Consider the following 16,032-nt stretch of genomic DNA (forward strand, 5'->3'; position numbering starts at 1 on the left):
CTGCCTCTCTGCCTACTTGTGATTTTTGTCAAATAAATTTAAAAAAATCTTTAAAATGTTTTTGCTATATTTCAAGATATATAGTCTTAAATGAATGCATTTGGTTGTTGATGACTGATTTAAAATTTGTGTTCAAAAATGGTAAACTGGATGATATAAAGTTTTTGGTATTTGAGGGTATCTTTTGTGAAGGTCTTGACAAATTTTTTCAATATTCTAATATATATGTGTAAAAAATTGTGAATTCTATTTCTTCTTGATACAAAGTTCATACATCCATAAAATTATGCTTGTTATTTTTGTTTTCTACCCATCTGTATTCTTACATAATTTTGTTTGTTATATCTCTTATTTCCTAAGAAAATTATTTATAATCTCTCAGGATGATGATGTCAGCATTTGTAGCTTTATCACTCATTGTTTTAAATATTTAAATCTTTAATTATAAGTTCATAAAGCATTATATATTGCCTTCTTGTGGTTTATTACTTAAAACATTTGACAAACTATCACAAAATTTCCATGGGAAAGTAAAAGTACATCAAGAACCAAGAATTATTTACATATATATATAATTTAGATATATATATAAATTTCTCTAAAATATATTTTTATTTATAAATTTTCATGAAAATTTTTATAAATAAAATAATAAACAAATAATAATAAAAATAAATTGTATAAATAAATTAAATATTTTTTAAATTTTTTTTAAAGATCTTATTTATTTATTTGACAGACAGAGGTCACAAGAAGGCAGAGAGGAGGCAGAGAGAGAGAGGAGGAAGCAGGCTCCTTGCTAAGCAGAGAGTCTGATGTGGGGCTCGATCCTAGGACCCTGGGATCATGACCTGAGCTGAAGGCAGAGGTTTTAACACACTGAGCCACCCAGGCGCCCCTAAATTAAATATTTTTATAAAAATATATTTTATAAAATATATATATTTCAGAAAGAGAAAATACATGTGCATGTGAGGGGGAGAGGCAGAGGGAGAAGAGAGAGAATCTTAAGCAGGCTCTATGTCCAGCACAGAGCCTGATGTGGAGGTCAGTCTCAAAACTGTGAGATCATGACCAGAGCCAAAAATCAAGAGCCAGATACTTAACTGACTGAGCCACCCAGGCACCCAAGAATGATATTTTTTTTACTTGACTCTCTCTGCTTGACTTATTTCACTCAGCACCATCACCTCCAGTCCCGTCCATGTTGCTACAAAAGTTGGGTATTCGTCCTTTTTTTTTTTAAAAAAAACATATAATGTATTTTTATCCCCAGGGGTACAGGTCTGTGAATCGCCAGGTTTACACACTTCACAGCACTCACCATAGCACATACCCTCCCCAATGTCCATAACCCCCTCCCCCTCTCCCAACCCCCCTCCCCCCAACAACCCCCAGTTTGTTTTGTGAGATTAAGAGTCATTTATGGTTTGTCTCCCTCCCAATCCCATCTTGTTTCATTTATTCTTCTCCTATCCCCCTAACCCCCCATGTTGCTTCTCCACGTCCTCATATCAGGGAGATCATATGATAGTTGTCTTTCTCCGATTGACTTATTTCACTAAGCATGATACCCTCTAGTTCCATCCACATTGTCGCAAATGGCAAGATTTCATTTCTTTTGATGGCTGCATAGTATTCCATTGTGTATATATACCACATTTCTTTATCCATTCATCTGTTGATGGACATCTAGGTTCTTTCCATAGTTTGGCTATTGTAGACATTGCTGCTATAAACATTCGGGTGCACGTGCCCCTTGGGATCACTACGTTTGTATCTTTAGGGTAAATACCCAGTAGTGCAATTGCTGGGTCACAAGGTAGTTCTATTTTCAACATTTTGAGGAACCTCCATGCTGTTTTCCAGTGTGGTTGCACCAGCTTGCATTCCCACCAACAGTGTAGGAGGGTTCCCCTTTCTCCGCATCCTCACCAGCATCTGTCATTTCCTGACTTGTTAATTTTAGCCATTCTGACTGGTGTGAGGTGATATCTCATTGCTGTTTTGATTTGTATTTCCCTGATGCCGAGTGATGTGGAGCACTTTTTCATGTGTCTGTTGGCCATCTGGATGTCTTCTTTGCAGAAATGTCTGTTCATGTCCTCTGCCCATTTCTTGATTGGATTGTTTGTTCTGTGGGTGTTGAGTTTGCTAAGTTCCTTATAGATTTTGGATACTAGCCCTTTATCTGATATGTCGTTTGCAAATATCTTCTCCCATTCTGTCAGTTGTCTTTTGGTTTTGTTAACTATTTCCTTTGCTGTGCAAAAGCTTTTGATCTTGATGAAATCCCAATAGTTCATTTTTGCCATTGCTTCCCTTGCCTTTGCCGATGTTCCTAGGAAGATGTTGCTGCGGCTGAGGTCGAAGAGGTTGCTGCCTGCATTCTCCTCAAGGATTTTGATGGATTCCTTTCTCACATTGAGGTCCTTCATCCATTTGGAGTCTATTTTCGTGTGTGGTGTAAGGAAGTGGTCCAATTTCATTTTTCTGCATGTGGCTGTCCAATTTTCCCAGCACCATTTATTGAAGAGGCTGTCTTTTTTCCATTGGACATTCTTTCCTGCTTTGTCAAAGATTAGTTAACCATAGAGTTGAGGATCTATTTCTGGGCTGTCTATTCTGTTCCATTGATCTATGTGTCTGTTTTTGTACCAATACCATGCTGTCTTGATGATGACAGCTTTGTAATAGAGTTTGAAGTCCGGAATTGTGATGCCACCAACATTGGCTTTCTTTTTCAATATTTCTTTGGCTATTCGAGGTCTTTTCTGGTTCCATATAAACTTTAGGATTATTTGTTCCATTTCTTTGAAAAAAATGGATGGTATTTTGATAGGGATTGCATTAAATGTGTAGATTGCTTTAGGTAGCATAGACATTTTCACAATATTTATTCTTCCAATCCAGGAGCATGGAACATTTTTCCATTTCTTTGTGTCTTCCTCAATTTCTTTCATGAGTACTTTATAGTTTTCTGCATATAGATTCTTAGCCTCTTTGGTTAGGTTTATTCCTAGGTATCTTATAGTTTTGGGTGCAATTGTAAATGGGATTGACTCCTTAATTTCTCTTTCTTCTATCTTGTTGTTGGTGTACAGAAATGCGACTGATTTCTGTGCATTGATTTTATATCCTGACACTTTACTGAATTCCTGTACAAGTTCTAGCAGTTTTGGAGTGGAGTCTTTTGGGTTTTCCACATATAGTATCATATCATCTGCGAAGAGTGATAGTTTGACTTAATCTTTGCCGATTTGGATGCCTTTAATTTCTTTTTGTTGTCTGATTGCTGAGGCTAGGACTTCTAGTACTATGTTGAATAGCAGTGGTGGTAATGGACATCCCTGCCGTGTTCCTGACCTTAACAGGAAAGCTTTCAGTTTTTCTCCATTGAGAATGATATTTCCGGTGGGTTTTTCATAGATGGCTTTGATGATATTGAGGTATGCACCCTCTATCCCGACACTTTGAAGAGTTTTGATCAGGAAGGGATGCTGTACTTTGTCAAATGCTTTTTCAGTATCTATTGAGAGTATCATATGGTTCTTGAAGAATGATATTTTTAAAGAGACTATTTAAAGAGCATAGTTTTTATTATACTAAAAAGATTTGCTGAATCTTATTTTTAGATAATATTTCTGTGAAGGATTTTTGATTTTCCAAAGGCTGGTATTAAAGTAAGAGAGGAAGTTTCTGACATTGAGGTAAAGGAGAAAAATGAGGAACTGCTACATTGGAGTCATGGCTGTATTTGGGAATGGAATTAAAGTAATGCTATTATTTTGAAGCAATTCATCATCAGGATTTTCCCTTGTACATATACTTTTAAATTTACAGAGGTAGAAGTGATAATTTTAATATATTTTCTAACTTAGGAATTCCAAAAATCTTTTTGCTGAAGAAATGTAGGCTACTTTTGCAATAGGCATATCTTTTTTAATTAAAAAACAATGATGGGGCTCAGCATCAGGGAAATACAAATCAAAACAGCAATGAGATATCACCTCACACCAGTCAGAATGGCTAAAATTAACAAGTCAGGAAATGACAGATGCTGGCGAGGATGCGGAGAAAGGGGAACCCTCCTACACTGTTGGTGGTAATGCAAGCTGGTGCAACCACACTGGAAAACAGCATTGAGGTTCCTCAAAATGTTGAAAATAGAACTACCCTATGACCCAGCAATTGCACTACTGGGTATTTACCCTAAAGATACAAACATAGGGGGCGCCTGGGTGGCTCAGTGGTTTAGGCTGCTGCCTTCGGCTCAGGTCATGATCTCAGGGTCCTGGGATCGAGTCCCGCATCAGGCTCTCTGCTCAGCAGGGAGCCTGCTTCCCTCTCACTCTCTCTGTCTGCCTCTCTGCCTACTTGTGATCTCTCTCTGTCAAATAAATAAATAAAATCTTTCAAAAAAAAAAAAAGATACAAACATAGTGGTCCAAAGGGGCACGTGCACCCAAATGTTTATAGCAGCAATGTCTACAATAGCCAAACTATGGAAAGAACCTAGATGTCCATCAACAGATGAATGGATAAAGAAATGTGGTGTATATATACACAATGGAATACTATGCAGCCATCAAAGAAATGAAATCTTGCCATTTGCGACAATGTGGATGGAACTAGAGGGTATCATGCTTAGTGAAATAAGTCAATCGGAGAAAGACAACTATCATATGATCTCCCTGATATGAGGATGTGGAGATGCAACATGGGGGGTTAGGGGGATAGGAGAAGAATAAATGAAACAAGATGGGATTGGTAGAGAGACAAACCATAAGTGACTCTTAATCACACAAAACAAACAGGGGGCTGCTGGGGGGAAGTGGGGTTGGGAGAGGGGTAGGGGGTTTATGGACATTGGGGAGGGTATGTGCTATGGTGAGTTCTGTGAAGTGTGTAAACCTGGCGATTCACAGACCTGTACCCCTGGGGATAAAAATACATTATATGTTTATAAAAAAAAATAAAATAAAAATAAAATAAATTTTTTTTAAAAAAGGAAGGGAAAACAAACAAACAATGATGGGGGAAGCCTGGGTGGCTCAGTGGGTTAATCCTCTGCCTTCGGCTCAGGTCATGGTCTCAGGGTCCTGGGATTGAGTCCTGCATCAGGCTCTCTGTTCACCAGGGAGCCTGCTTCCCCACCCCCCTGCCTGTCTCTCTGCCTACTTCTGATCTCTCTGTCAAATAAATAAACAAAATCTTTAAAAAAAGACAATGATGGCAGAGTTAAAAAGCATTACAGAAATGACTTTATTGTGGGAGGGTGGATAACATAAAATTCAAGGAGATTGAAGCAGTAATGAAAAATCTCCCAACAAACAGGAGCCTAGGGCCAGATAGCTTCCCAGGGGAATTCTACCAAACATTTAAAGAAGAATTAAATGGCAGAAGATATGAACAGACACTTCTCCAACAAAGACATACAGATGGCTATCAGACACATGAAAAAATGTTCATCATCACTAGCCATTAGGGAGATTCAAATTAAAACAACATTGAGATACCACCTGACACCAGTTAGAATGGCCAAAATTAGCAAGACAGGAAACAACGTGTGTTGGAGAGGATGTGGAGAAAGGGGAACCCTCTTCCACTGTTGGTGGCAGTGCAAGTTACTGCAGCCACTTTGGAGAACAGTGTGGAGATTCCTGAAGAAATTAAGAATAGAGCTTGCCTATGACCCTGCAATTGCACTGCTGGGTATTTACCCCAAAGATACAGATGTAGTGAAAAGAAGGGCCATCTGTACCCCAATGTTTATTGCAACAATGGCTACTGTCGCCAAACTGTGGAAAGAACCAAGATGCCCTTCAATGGATGAATGGATAACGAAGATGTGGTACATATACACAATGGAGTATTATGCCTCCATCAGAAAGGATGAATACCCAACTTTTGTATCAACATGGACGGGACTGGAAGAGATTATGCTGAGCGAAATAAGTCAAGCAGAGAGAGTCAAGTATCATATGGTCTCACTTATTTGTGGAACATAACAAATAACATGGAGGACATGGGGAGATGGAGAGGAGAGGGAGTTGAGGGAAACTGGAAGGGGAGATGAACCATGAGAGACTATGGACTCTGAAAAACAACCAGAGGGTTTTGAAGGGGCGGAGGGGTGGGAGGTTGAGGAACCAGGTGGTGGGTAATAGGGAGGGCATGTACTGCATGGAGCACTGGGTGTGATGCCAAAACAATGAACACTGTTATGCTGTAAATAAACAAATAAAAAAAAGAAGAATTAATACCTATTCTCCTAAAACTGTTCCAAAAAGTAGAAATGGAAGGAAAACTTCCAAACTCATTTTATGACCCAGCATTACCTTGATCCTAATACCAAAGATCCCACAAAAAGGGAGACTTACAGACCAATATCCCTGATGAACATGGATGCAAAAATTCTCACCAAAATACTAGCCGATAGGATCCAAGAGTACATTAAAAGGATTATTCACCATGATCAAGTGGGATTTATTCCTGGACCTCAAGTTTGGTTCAACATCAGCAAATCAATCAATGTGATACAGTACACTAATAAAAGAAAGAAGAACCATATGATACTCTCAGTAGATGCTGAAAGCATTTGACAAAGTACAGCATTCTTTCTTGATCCAAACTCTTCACATTGTAGGGATAGTAGGTGCATACCACAATATCATAAAAGCTATCTATGAAAAACCCACAGCAAATATCATTCTCAATGGGGAAAAAAACCGAGAGGTTTTCCCCTTAAGATCAGAAAAATGGCAAGGCTGTTGACTAACACTACTGATATTCAATATAGTACTAGAAATCCTAGGTTCAGCAACCGGACAACAAAAAGAAATGAAAGGCATCCGAATTGGCAAAGAAGAAGTCAAACTCTCACTCTTTGCAAACAATATGATACTTTATGTGGAGAAACAGAAAAACTTCACTCTAAAACTGCTAGAACCTCACTCTAAAACTGCTAGAATTTATACAGGAATTCAGTAAAATGTCAGGTTATAAAATAGTGCACAGAAATCAGTTACATTTCTATACACTAGCAACAAGACAGAAGATAGAGAAATTAAGGAGTCAATCCCATTTACAATTGCACCCAAAACTATAAGATACCTAGGAATAAATCTAACCAAAGAAGCAAAGAATCTGTACTCAGAAGACTATAAAGTACTCATGAAAGAAATTGAGGAGGACATGAAGAAATGGAAAAATGTTCCATGCTCATGGATCGAAAGAAAAATATTGTGAAAATATCTATGCTACCTAGAGCAATGTACACACCTAATGAAATACCTATCAGAATACTATCAACTTTTTTCAAATAAATAGAATAAGTAATCCTAAAATTTATATGGAGCCAGAAAAGACCCCAAATAGCTAGAGGAATGTTGAAAATGAAAATCAAAGTTGGCGGCATCACAATTCCAGACTTCATGCTCTATTACAAAGCTGTCATCATCAAGACAGTATAGTACTGGCACAAAAACAGACACATAGATCAATGGAATATAATAGAAAGTCCAGAAATGGACCCTCAACTCTATGGTCAACTGATCTTTGACAAAGTTGGAAAGAATGTCCAATGGAAAAAAGACAGTCTCTTCAACAAAAGGCGTTGGGAAAATTGGACAGCCATATGCAGAAGAATGAAACTGGACCATTTCCTTACACCATACCCAAAGATAAACTCAAAATGGATGAAAGACCTAAATTTGAGACAGGAATCCATCAAAATCCTTGAGGAGAGCATAGGCAGCAACCTCGTTGACCTCAGCTACAGCAACTTCTTCTTAGGAACATCACCAAAGGCAAGGGAAGCAAGGGCAAAAATGAGCTATTGGAACATCATCAAGACCAAAATCTTTTGCACAGCAAAGGAGACGGTCAACAAAACCAAAAGACTACTGACAGAATGGGAGAAGATATTTGCAAATGACATATCAGACAAAGTATCCAAAATCTATAAAGAACTTATCAAACCCAACACCCAAAGAACAAAGAATCCAATCAAGAAGTGGACAAAAGGCATGAACAGATATTTATGCAAAGAAGACATCCAAATGGCCAACAGACACGTGGAAAAGTGCTCAACACCACTCAGCCTCAGGGAAGTACAAATCAAAACCACAGTGGGATACCACCTCACATCAGTCAGAATGGCTAAAATTAACCAGTCAGGAAATGACATGTGTTGGTGAGAATGCAGAGAAAGGGGAACCCTCCTACACTGTTGGTGGGAATGCAAGGTGGTGCAGCCACTCTGGAAAACAGTATGGAGATTGCTCAAAAAGTTGAAAATAGAGTTACACTATGACACAGCAATTGCTCTACTGGGTATTTACCCTAAAGATACAAATGTAGTGATCCAAAAAGGCACATGCACCCCAATATTTATATCAGCAATGTCCACAATAGCCAAACTATAGAAGGAGCCTAGATGTCCACCAACAGATGAATGGATAAAGAAGATGTGAGATAGGGGCACCTGGGTGACTCAGTGGGTTAAAGCCTCTGCCTTCAGCTCAGGTCATGATCCCGGGGTCCTGGGATTGAGCCCCGCATCGGACTCTCTGCTCAGTGGGGAGCCTTCTTCCTCCTCTCTCTCTGCCTGCCTCTCCGCCTACTTGTGATCTCTCTCTGTCAAATAAATAAATAAAATCTTTTAAAAAAATATGTGAGATATATATCTATATATCTACATGTAGATATATAGATATATATTGAGATATATATATATAGAGAGAGATATATCTATAATGGAATACTATGCAGATATATATTGAGATATATATATAGATATATAGAGATATATCTATAATGGAATACTATGCAGCCATCAAAAACAATTAAATCTTGCCATTTGCAATGACATGCATGGAACTATAGGGTATTAGACTAAGCAAAATAAGTCAATCAGAGAAAGAAAATTACCATATGATCTCACTGATGTGAGGAATTTGAGAGGCAGGGCAGGGGATCATGGGGGAAGAGAGGGAAAAATGAAACAGGATAAAACCAGAGAAAGACAAAGACAAATCATAAGAGACTCTTAATCTCAGGAAACAAACTGAGAGTTGCTGGAGGGGAGTGGAGTGAGAGGAATGGGGTGGCTGGGTGATGGACACTGGGGAAGGTATGTGCCATGGTGAGTGCTATGAATTGGGTTTGACTGATGAATCACAGACCTGTACCCTTAAAATAAATAATACATTATATGTTAATTTAAAAAATCAATTGATTTTTTAATGTATGGATTTAATTCTGGACTCTTAATTTTATTTCATTGATCTATGTATCTATCTTTATGCTAGCACAACACAATCTTTATTACTGTAGCTGTCACCTTTGCGAGGTGGGGATCCTGGTGATCGGAGCCTAAGTGATGGGGGGAATACCGACTGATGATCAGTAGATGTCTTTATTTCTTACAATCACTTCTTTTATACCTTCCACAAGATCTGAGTACAAACAGAATATAGATTTATGTGCAGAGCGTGGGCTACATGTGAGATGTGATTTACACCGGCAATCAAGTGAGACAAGTGAACAACAATGATTAGCTCTTAGCTAAATGACAAGAGCAAGTTAAGGACTCTCCAAACTTATCAGATCTATCTAAAGGAGGACAGGAAAACACTCCAGGGATCCTCCCATGTTTATTCCAGACATCAGCCCAGAAAGACTCTTGCCCTCCATCTCCTGGAGTTTTCTCACAGGATTATACAGGACCCCAGTCACATTGGTGAGGATCTGGGTTGTATTCCAACAGTTGGCTTTGTAGTAAATTTTGAAGTTGGGAAGCTGAGTTTCCCAACTTTGTCCCTTTCAAGATTTATTTGGCTAGGAAGGGTCTCTTGAAATTCCTCTTGAACATTAAGATCAGCTTGTGTATTTCTGGAAAAAAAAAAGACAGTTGGAAATTTTATAAGGATTGCATTGACCCTGTGCATCAATTTGAGGAGTAATGTCATCTTAGCAATATCAAATTTTCTAATTGAAAATTAGAAAATTCTTCATTTCAATTATACCCAGTATAAACTTTATTATTTCTGTCCTTCTACTATTTTACTATATTCCCAAATAGTATAGTAAAAATTTTAGTACTCCCCCAATTTTTCTGTTTCCTTAAGGCATAAGGTTGGGTAGGTGCTGAAAATCTATAAAGAACTTATAAAACTCAACACCCCAAAAATGAATAATCAAAGACTGGCAGAAGACATGATTAAACATTTTTTCAAAGATATCCAGATGGCCAACAGACACATGAAAAGGTGCTCAACACCACTCATCATCAGGGAAATGCAAGTCAAAACTACAATGAGATATCACCTCACACCTGTCAGATAGCTAAAATTAACAACATAAGAAATAATAGGTGGGGTGAGGATGTAGAGAAAGGGAGAAACTTCTGCACTGTTAGTGCAGTGGCAAACTGGTACAGCCACTGTGGAAAACAGTGTGGAGTTCCCTCAAAAAGTTAAAAATTGAACTACCCTACAATCCAGCAACTGCAATACTATGTGTTTACCCAAAGAACACAAAAATACTAATTCAAAGGGATACATACACCCCAATTTTTATTGCAGCATTATCTACAATAGCCAAATTGTGGAGGAATCTCAAGTGTCCACTGACTGAGGAATGGATAAAAAAGATGTGGTAAAATGGAATCTTATTCAGCACCCCTCCCCAAAAAGAATGAACTCTTGCCATTTGCAATGACATGGATGGAGCTAGTGACTATTATGCTAAATGAAGTAAGTCAGTCAGAGAAAGACTAATACCATATGATTTCACTCATATGTGGAATTTAAGAAACAAAACAAACAAGCATAGGGGAAAAAAGAAGAGGCAAACTAAGAAACAGACTCTTAGCTATAGAAAACAAGCTGATGGTTACCAAAAGGGAGGTGAGTGAGGGCATGGATTAAATATGTGATGGGGATTAATGAGTGCACCTGTTGTGATAAGCACTGGGTGCTCTATGTAAATATTGAATCACTATATTGTACTCCTAAAACTAATGTTACACTGTATGTTAAAAAAACTAGAACTTAAATAAAAACTTAAGAAAAAAACAATTTAGGTTATTTAGTCAATTTTTTAAAGTTAAATAGCTATAATTTCCTATAATTTGGCTATTAACCATCACTTTTGCTCATCATATAAGTATTGGTACATTGAATTTTCATTTTAATTCATCTCAAAATATTTTCTAATATATCTTGATATTTCTTCTTGATTCATTGGTTAAGTGTTTATTCTATAATTTCCACACATTTAAAAATTTTCTACTTTCCCTATTATTACTGACTTTTAAAAATATTTTACATGTTTATTTGAAAGAGAGAGGGAGAGAGAGGAACAAGCAGACTTTGCACTGAGCAGGGAGCCGCACATGGGGCTCAATCCCATGACCCTGAGATCATGACCTGAGTTGAAACCGAGATGCAGAGGCTCTGACGACTGAGCCACCCAGGCACCCCTACTGTTAATAATTTAATTTTATTCAGAGAAGATACTTTGTATGATTTCAATCTTTTTAAATTAATTGTTTTTATTATAGACATCCTAGTAGATGTGAAATGGTACATCATGGTCATTCTAATTTGCTTTCCCTTAATGTCTAATGGTGTTCAAATTCTTTTCACATACTTGTTGGATAGTTGCATATTCTCTCTGACTAATATCTTTTCAAGATTTTTGTTGATTTTAAATTAAGTTCTCTTCATTGTTGAGTTGTAACTATTTGCTTTTAAATGTTTAGGTAAACCCCCCTGGATAGATATTTCTCCCTGATACAGCTCTGAGCTAGACAAAATAAAGCTATAATTTAACCTGGTTGTCCAGGGAACCATAAGACAGATTAAAACAAAAAAGTGCAATTCTTTGAAAATATGGCTCATTCTACCCTTTCCAGTATTAGAAATCTATACTGGGAATATGGCCTGTTGTCTTCAATGCTACCACTGATCTGGAAATATAAGACTAGAGCCAGGGTAAGTTAAAATGCCCCATAGCTCTATTACCAAGATACGGGGATTTTTGTCATTGTTGTGGTTCTTGATTCACCATTCATCTGGTTGCTGTAAACATTTGATTAGTTTCCAAAGTTCCAATAAAGATCATTCTGACACTTCTTACCAATTTGTTTATTGCTTTTGTGGAGAAACAGAATTTTGTAGTTCCCTAAATTTTCATTTTTATTGACATCACTCTTACTTGGAAATTTTATTTATTGTTGATTCTAATTGGAGTGTGAAATACTGTGTGAAAAGTTTTCAGTTATAATATTTCTCAAAGTTAACCATATTATCTATTTTAGCATTTTGGACAATCTTTTAAAGATTCAAATTAGTGATAAATTTAGGTTATATATATATACACACACACACATACCCAGTGGCCTTCAAGAGTACAGTATTACCCTTTTACAATGCTGGTGGGAATGCAAACTGGTACAGCCATTGTGGAAAACAGTATGGAGGTTCCTCAAACAGTTAAAAATAGAGCTACCTTATGACCCAGCAATTACAATACTAGGTATCTACCCAAAGGATACAAACATAGCGATCTGAAGGGGCACCTGCACCACAATGTTTATAGCAGCAATGTCTACAATAGCCCATCAACAGCAAATGTATAAAGAAGATGTGGTGAGATTATATATATATATACACACACACACATATATATATATTATTCAGTCACTAAAAATAATGAAATCTTAACCATTTGCAATGACATGCATGGAACTAGAGGGTATTATGCTAAGTGAAATAAGTTAATCATAGAAAGACAATTATCATATGATTTCACTCATATGTAGCGTTTAAGAAACAAAACAGAGGATCATAGATGAAGAGGCAGAAAAATAAAACAAGATGAAATCAGAGAAGAAGACAAACCATAAGAGACTAGTAATTATAGGAAACAAACTGAGGTTTGCTGGATGGTGGTGGGGGGATGGGGTAACTGGGTGATGGGCCTTAAAGAAGGCACTTGATGTAATAAGCACTGGGTGTTATATGCAACTGATGAATCACTAAACTCTACCTCTGAAACTAATAATATACTGTATGTTAATTAATTGAATATAAATTTTTTTAAAGATTTTATTTATTTGACAGACAGAAATCACAAGTAGGCAGAGAGGCAGGCAGAGAGAGAGAGGGGGAAGCAGGCTCTCCGCTGAGCAGAGAGCCCGACACAGGGCTCGATCCCAGGACTCCTGGATCACAACCCGAGCTGAAGGCAGAGGCTTTAACCCACTGAGGCACCCAGACACCCCTGAATATAATTTTTTTTAAATTTGAAGGGACACCTGGGTGGCTCAGTCAGTTAAGCATCAGCCTTTGGCTTAGGTCATGATCTTGGGGTCCTGCAATTGAGCCCTGCACCAAACTTTCTACTCAGTGGGGAGTCTGCTTCTCTCTCTCCCTTTACCCCTCCCCCCTGCTTATGCTTGTGTGTTCCCTCTATTTCTCTCTCTCTCTCTCGAATAAATAAATAAAATCTTTAAAAACATTTTTTTGAAGAGTACATTTTTTAAAGAGTTTAATTGGGACTCCTAGTACCACCAAAATGGAGTAACTCTTTTAATCCCAGATCCTATTGGTTATAACTAAAAGCCCTAGACATACATAACATAACAAAGAAGCATAGAAAGGCTCTGTCTGAAATGTCTAAAAATTATAGGTTGTTTGGAACCTCAGAACTTGAGGAAGACAATGAGGTAGGTTCCCTAAGTGTCTTTTGTGCCTCCCATATTTACATGAAAAAACACTACAGAAGGACGCAACACAGAAGCACCCAAAAAACCACAGATAAATAAGATTCAAGAAAATTCCATTCCTCTAAGGAAAGGGCCAGGAAAGAGTGATCACCAACAAACTTTTTGTCAATACCTATCTTACTACAACCAAACACCGGTGGAAAAATCTATCTATTCCTCACGGTTTACCAGGGATGGAGAAAGTGTTCCTTCAGCACATTCCTCTACCTCATAGAAGCAAGTGTTGGTGTTAGTGAGACTGAACATGGTGCTACTATTTCAGATCCTGCCAGGAAGAAGCAGATGACACTCTGATTCCCTTGCCAGCTGCTGTTGGACAGAGTGAGGAGCTAATCTTCCATGCGTCTCCTAGAAGAAGCAAATGTTGTGTAGATTCTCTTGCCTGGGTAGTGTCAGCAGGGTTTAGTGGTGAACCATGCTTCCAAGTCTCCCTGTGAGCAACAAGATTTAGTGAAATGATGAGAAGCTGGAGCAAAGCACCAATCTGCCTCAATCGCCCTGCTAAATACCCCGGTGTTCATGGAGTACAATGGAGAGATGAACCTCTATATTTGCATGGCAACAATGAGACTGAAGGAGGTGAAGAGAAACAGAGATGTTAGATAATGTGCTTTTCTCGTGCCCAGATGTCAGTGGGGCCTCGTGGGATACTGATACTCCAAACCTACCTGGAACCAATGGTACTGAATGGGGCAATCTGAGGTAAAGTTGCTCAACTGTTTCCCCCACTCCTGCTGTCAACAGTCCTCTGTGAAAGCTGAATTTCCTCCCCCATTCTTCAGATATTTTTAGTTTTTAAAATTTTGGTAAAAGTCACTAGTGAAACCATCTGGTCCTGGTTTTCAGTGTGTTGGGACATTTTTGATTGCTGATTCAGTCTCCTTACTTGTTATTGGTCAGCATATTTTCTATTTCTTCATGATTGAATCTTGGTAAGTTGTAAGTTTCTGGAAATTTATAGACTTTTCTAGGCTATCCAATTTGTTGGCAAAATTATTCATAATAGCTTTTATAATTTTGTGTATTTCCATGGTATCTGTTGTAATTTCTTCTCTTTTGTTTATGATTTTATTTATTTGAGTCTTCTCTCTTTTCTCTTTTTTTCTAGCTAAAAGCTTGTCAATTTTATCTTTTTCAAAGAGCCAATTCTTAGTTTTGTTAATCTTTATTATTTTCCTAGTCTCAATTTCATTTATTTCTACTCTAATCTTTATTATTTCCTTCTCTCTTCTAACTTTGGTTTAGTTTGCCCTTTTTCTAGTACCTTGAGTTGTGTTACTTTTTTTAGATCTTTCCTTTTTACTGATGTGTGTGTTTATAAACTAAACTTATAATCTAAACTTTTCTCTGAGAACTGCTTTTGCTGTTTCCCATAAGTTTTGGTACGTTGTGCCTCCACTTTTGTTTGTCTTGACATATTTTTTAATTCCCTTTTTCATTTCTTCTTTTATCCATTGTTCAGGAGTGTTGCTCAATTTCCACATAGTTGTAAATATTCCAGCATTCCTCTTTTTATTAATTTCTAGTTTCATACAATCCTGGTCATTTGATATTTCTATCTTCTTGAATTTGTTGAGACTTGCTTTGTGCTTGAGAAGAATGTGTATTCTGCTGATGTTGGATGGAATGTTCCATATCTGTCTTTTTGGTCTATGTGGTCTACACTGTTATTCAAATTCATTGTTTCTTTATTGATTCTCTAGATGATCTATCTATTGTCAAGAGGGGAGTATTGAAGTCTCCAATTATTATTGTATCACTGTTTATTTCTCCTTTTACTTCTGTTACTATTTGCATTATATATTTAAGTGCCCTGAGGTTGGGTGCATAATTATTTACAGTCATTTTATGTTCTTGATTAATTGACCCTTTTATCATTCTGTAACGATTTTCTTTGTATCTTGTGACCATTTTTAGCTTAAATACTATTTTGTTCGATATAAGTACAGCTGCCTTTACTTTCTTTTGTTTATTATTTGCTTGGAATAGCTTTTCCCGTTTTTTCACTCTCAGACCAAGCATATCCTAAAGCTAAAGTGAGCATTTTGTAGGTAGCCTATCATTGGATATTTTTTAATACAGTTGGTCATTCTATGTCTTTAGATTGTATAATTTAATCCATTTACTTTTCATGTAATTGATAAACAATGACTTATTATTACCATTTTGTTAATTTTCTGTTTTGTACATCCTTTTTGTTCCCTCACTTGCTATGTGTTCTTGTAGTTTGCTGA

This window comes from Meles meles, chromosome X (genome assembly GCF_922984935.1).
Source record: "Meles meles chromosome X, mMelMel3.1 paternal haplotype, whole genome shotgun sequence".
NCBI lineage: Eukaryota > Metazoa > Chordata > Mammalia > Carnivora > Mustelidae > Meles > Meles meles.